The sequence below is a fragment of the Mya arenaria genome, chromosome 17 (assembly GCF_026914265.1).
Source record: "Mya arenaria isolate MELC-2E11 chromosome 17, ASM2691426v1".
NCBI lineage: Eukaryota > Metazoa > Mollusca > Bivalvia > Myida > Myidae > Mya > Mya arenaria.
This window is the reverse complement of record NC_069138.1, coordinates 24799287-24805286: the sequence shown is the minus strand read 5'-3', so window position 1 is coordinate 24805286 and position 6000 is coordinate 24799287. Positions and strand designations below refer to the sequence as shown.

At 34.3% G+C, this 6000-nt stretch overlaps 1 pseudogene; it reads left to right on the top strand.

Moving 5' to 3' along the window:
• The first annotated feature begins 1667 nt into the window (after window positions 1–1667).
• LOC128222813 (toll-like receptor Tollo) lies at window positions 1668–4434 on the top strand (annotated as a pseudogene).
• Window positions 4435–6000: the final 1566 nt, after the last annotated feature.

Here is a 6000-nt window from a genome sequence, read left to right as displayed (position 1 = left end):
TAAAATCTGCAATCAGAAAGAAAGAAAAATAATCATTAACATCTCAAAGAATACATATTGTCTACTTGATTAGGTCTTACTTCCAGCCTTACAAAACATGGATTATCTAAGAAATTAACAGTTACACATTTCAATATGAGTGAATTTTCTTAGGAGAAACGCGACATACCATTTTATGGTTTTAAATCAATTGGTTTTAAACTAGAACTAAACATCTTCCTGGCATAGCACAAAAAGAAAATTGTACAGATAAGTTTTAGAAGACAAGTAAAACAAATATGTCTGAAGACCGAATTCACAGGTCAGAAAGTAAAATCTTCAGTTTCAATATTTTGCTACATATATTTATTATATTTATTTATTAGCTGTAAAAATATAATTTGATTGCAAAATCATTATTTAGGATTTAAGTAAATAATCGTATAATATTAGTAATCAGTCTTTAAGTTTAATGGACTTTATCCTACATGTAGATACATTATGTCAATGTATTGAAATTATATGGTCACCAAGCCGGACAAGTGGGTTTTCTCCGGGTTCTACGGTTCCCCCACAACACAAGACCAGACTCTTGCGTTCAATCTTGCCAACGAGAGTGATTAATATAATGTTGTAATAACTTGTAAACTAAACTAAACGAAAGGTATATTTAACGCTTGCTTGAGTTTTATGAAGTCCTTGAATGATAACTTTACAGTCAAATATCAGCTCGATTATGTGTTCTGTTATTTTCATTATGAGACAAAAAGTGTATAATTGATCATTTTAATCAAACGAACATATGTTTGACATACAGAGCATTCTCCTTCAATAAGTAAACAGCGATTGCAAGTTAATTGCTAACGCATAAGCTTTTTTGTTTGGATATTCTGTGGTTTTGATTTGTTTCCATCCAATCTATCATGCATTAAAGGAAATAATGTTTTGAATCAATAGTATGGCTTCAGCCTAAATTTAACAACACTATTTTAGTAATATCTGTCATTCGTTTCCGTTCCGGATTTTTCTATCATCATCGGACACACATGAATAATATTTTTAGCATACCTTAAATAACTTTTTCTGTGAAAAACTGACATAGAAAAACGCGTTTTTTTACATTTCACCAAAATGCCAAAAAGTAGTTTTTATTCACTGCATACGTTTAAGACGTTCTTTTAATAAAACGTCTTTAAGATTTATTTTGTTTTGTGTTGAAGCTGTATTATTTATATAGTTAATGCTAATGGAATTCATTTATTGAAATATCATAATTATGCTTACATAAAGTGTTTAATAAATTAAATAAAATGTATTGCGTCCATTTTTTAAGCAATTTAAATGATTATTTGTTTTCAAATGATATACTAATGATGTTCCTTGATTGAAAAACGGGGTTTCGAAGATATTGAAACACTTTAAAGTCTATTGAGAAAGGTGCAAATAAAAAAAAGTCTAAAGAAATATTTAAAACGGACAAATCAATTGTCTTACAACTTTTAGGATATCATAGTTATATAATTTGACATTATGTTTATTATGAAGACATGTTCCATGCGACCATTCTATTCGACTGACAAAACTAATATAGACATAAAATGAAAACAGAGATGAAATTAAGCGTAATTCCCCTTAATATGCGGGAATCATTTCCACAACTATATAAAGGTCATATATGATGATCAATTTCGTATTCATTTTATATTGTTTTGAGATAAAATGTTGAAAGTTTTGTGAACACCTGATATCAATATGATGGTAAGATTATTGCTGAAATCGCGATGGCTGCTTTCCAACGTACTCTGGATTTGCATGTTTAAAGTGTCACTTGGGTCGAATATTACACCTACCAATATTTTGTGAGCTATGGATACGTGAATCTACCACAGCAGTGGCGGAATCTGTGCAAAATTCATTACGAATATATAATTGGATCAAACTTTATAAGTAGGTGGTCGTATCGTTTGTCATGTGACCTTGGAGCGAACGATCATTGGTCATTAGCGTCGTACAGGGAATGGGTTTCAACCAAAGAGGTCGCAAAATTGCAAATGACGTTACCAGCGCGTGCGAACAGCTCTTTGAATTTTGCATTGGAAATACAATGTACTTCTATAAACGCGACGGTGTCCTTGCCTTGGCCGGCGAGGGCTAGATACTTGTGGAGCGTCTCGATTAATAACTGTACGCTGGTCGACTTTCTAGCAGAGTACAACAAGACCCACAGCGAAGCGGATAATTTGACAGATAGCGTAACACTCACACAAAATGAGCAGTTTTTACACGTGCTTGAGAAATATAAAAACATGAATAGTCATTACTATTGTGGTGGCGAACAACTGGAGAAGTATGTTAAAAGGAATAATCGGCAGAAGTTTGAAATACCAAAACGAAATACATTAGTAAATCTGAATAGATCTCCTCGTTTATTAAGTTTGAAAGGTGATTTCGAATCTGATGGAACTCATGTAAAATCATCATCAAGGAAAACACGGTTTGATCGATTTGGGAATGGGATGCGAATGCCAAATGTCAAGAAAATATCAGCAGAACAGAAATCAATGTTACGAAAAATTGCGAAGTTTGGACAAGACTATAAGGTTGAGAGAAGACAGTGTTCATTCGACAGGCTACGCTACATTGACGAAAGTCATTCAAGGTCTTTGTCGAAACACCACACATTCTTCAAGACAGAACGATCGAGCTACCCATCCCTGATGTTCTACAGTTTGTCACATTCCAAAATAACTCAACTCTCTCCAATGGTTTTGCAATGGCGGAGATATTTTCCTAAAATGATGTATTTGGATATGTCTAACAACATAATAAAATATTTCGCAACCTTGTCGGATAATGGTTTGGCCTCCGATGGTGTCGGGGTTTTGGATCTAAGACATAACAATATAACCACTATAACTTTTTAGATTTTGATGCTTTGGGGGTTCACAGTAACACGGTATTCGTTGATCTGAGACACAACCCTCTACACTGTAACTGTAAACTTAAACATCTTGTGGAAGTTGTGCACAATCAAACGAGTAATTTGATGAAACAATACTCATACCTTGGTGACATACAATGTTCGACGCCAGAACGTTTCAAAATCACAGCCCTCTCCTCTTTGCATGTGGACTTTTGTGATGTACTGGATATAATTTACAACGAAGGTCCAATCATTGCTCTTAGCTGTTGTGTTCTCGTTGATGCTGTTCTAGTCATTTTGGCGATCAAGTGTAGAAGGGAGTTAATGATTCTGGCCTTTATTCGCCTGCATATAAGCCTACCATGTCGAAAAGTGATAAAAGATGGCAACAAAATGTACGATGCCTTTATCGCATACAGTGAGCACGATGGTGCTTGGGTGTTCAATACTTTACTGCCTCGTTTGGAACTTCCTATTGACAATAACGGCCTTGGTTTCAAGCTGTGCATCCACCATAGGGACATTCCTGTAGGTGGATCTATTGCTGATAACATCGTCGATAAGGTCAGAGAGAGTAATCATACCGTGTTGATATTATCAAACGAGTTTTTGCAATCGCAATGGTGCAAGTATGAGTTTAAAGCTGCGTTTACCCAAAGTATAACAAAGAAAAAACGACATTTGATTATGGTCATCAAGGAAGAACTCTACAAGCCCTTAATTGACCAGGAGCTAAATAGGTGCTTACAGACATTCACTTATGTACAGACGGATGATGTTCTGTTCTGGGACAAGATCATATTTGACCTTGCAGACAGGAAAAGAAACATAGCCGATGTTGAAGAAAACAATGTTATCAATGCGGACGTTAACAATGTGGCACAAAATAAAGAAGATAATGTAGGCCAAGGTCATGAAGTGCGATACGAACATGGTTACAATGTAGAAGCAGGTCGGCACGAGGGGCGTGTACCTTAGCAGGGGATGGTCAACATTGGGTTTATTCAAGACGGAAATTGGGTGCTTTATGTTGGAAAAAGCAGAAGCAGTGACGTTATTGAACAAATATTTAACCAGGGTGATCACCACTATATTTCTTGTCACGAAATCCGCTTCAAAAAGTTTATACAAATAACCGATAATTTGTGTAGATAGTAAATTTGTATATCCGATATGCAAATAAGCTTGCCGTTTAATCCAGCCATAATGTCAGTAATGCTAAATGTTGATGCGTGTCAACCCATGTAGTATTATATTATATGAAAGGATATTGCTTTCTTATTGCTTATATGTGAACTAACTGACCAAAAATACATTAAAGATGAAAATATGCCATCTGGATTCCGAAGTTTATTTACGGAATTAGCATTTTTTGAGCTTGTTTACTCTATTTGAATCTGTATAATTTTGATATATTCTTCCTCTTTCTATTAAACCATTTCAAATGAATATACCAAAACCACATGGGGTCTAAAGGCATCAACATTATACATTATTGTATACGTAGTGTACCATAAGTATAAACACAGACTATTTTCTGGTCTAACCCATATATATATATATATATATATATATATATATATATATATATATATATATATATATATATATATATATATATATATATATATATATAACGATGAAAAGATTATTTCCCCTGAGTATGTATCTTATAAATACACATATAATCGGAAATACAAAACACATTTATCGTGTGATAAGGGTACGTACATGGTGAGGACTATTGGATAGTCTGCCATGTTATGTAATGTACAACATAGCATGCGGACTATCACGTGAATGTGTACGTTTGGTATCCAGTTCAACTGCTCACTCTAAATTGTATGATTATTTGGTTGTAAATTAAACGTTAACATTGTAGAAGAGCATACCATTGATTGGTTGACATAGCAATAATGCAATCGAACCTCAACATGAATCCAGGGTGCGTATTCTTAGACTCAAATAATGAATTTTGAATTTGATTAAAACATATTAATATCACTCCTATTGCCAAATGGGGAATACACAAAAGTAAAAATAGTCATATAAAATATAAACAGCATTTTTGTAACTTCAGTTCTTTAATCATTATTATTTCACTGGAAAATCAGGTCAGGATTTTCAGCTTTTAGTATTTAGTCTCAAACTCAGACTCAATGCGTTATTAAAAACTAATCAAGTCGTCACCAATTACTCAATGTCTTTTTGAAAGAGCCCAGCCAATACACAGCTGAACACAATGACAGCATTCGCTGATTACATTAAACGTTGCATGTTATTGTTAATATATATTTGGGATAATCTGGATGACCTGTTTAAACGATACTAAAACTCATAAGGTGTCAACGGGCATCAACAGTTAACATGAGTGTTAATTTAGCCATTTAAAATAATAATGTGGTAATACTTTGTGCTGACTAACCTTAGTAAGGCTAAACATTATTAAGTCTTAATGTGTTTCCGACCAGAAACGAACAGTTTTTGCAAATACACTTGCAGTCATTCCAAACACTAGAACATAATTATATGATGTGTTTTCATCTTCGACATCTAAAAATGACAAAGGCTGCGGCTGGCACCTGAAGTAAGCCAACTGCCAACAATACCCCGTTTAAAGCCATTGATGTTAAATTTGTTTGGACCATTAATGTTCAGAAATGTTTTTGTTTGCAGCGTAATCGTTTGCATCATATTGGTTGTTAAAGTTGTCTTCAGCGTTTTTTGGCTACTCTTTTGGAGTAATAGGTGAATATGGTATGCTTAGAACATCCATTATACGATACCGTGTCTTCTTTGTCAACCGATTTCCTCCTTTTCTCTCAGGTCAAAGACATGAATAACATCTACAAAGACAATAGCTTCGTCTTTTAACACAACATTGATAGCAACAGCGATATGCCTGTATGGTGCATTCGTGAACTCGCAATATCAAAGTGGTATTGTCCGTGTACTGCAATAGGAACTCCAGGTCTTAATTAAAACACATTAAGAACCTCCATTTTAAAATAAACTTTCACACATCCCCAATGTGTGTAAGCTTACTTAATACCCGTTCTCGGGCCTTGCCCATTCGGGAGTGCTCCAAATAAGATTGT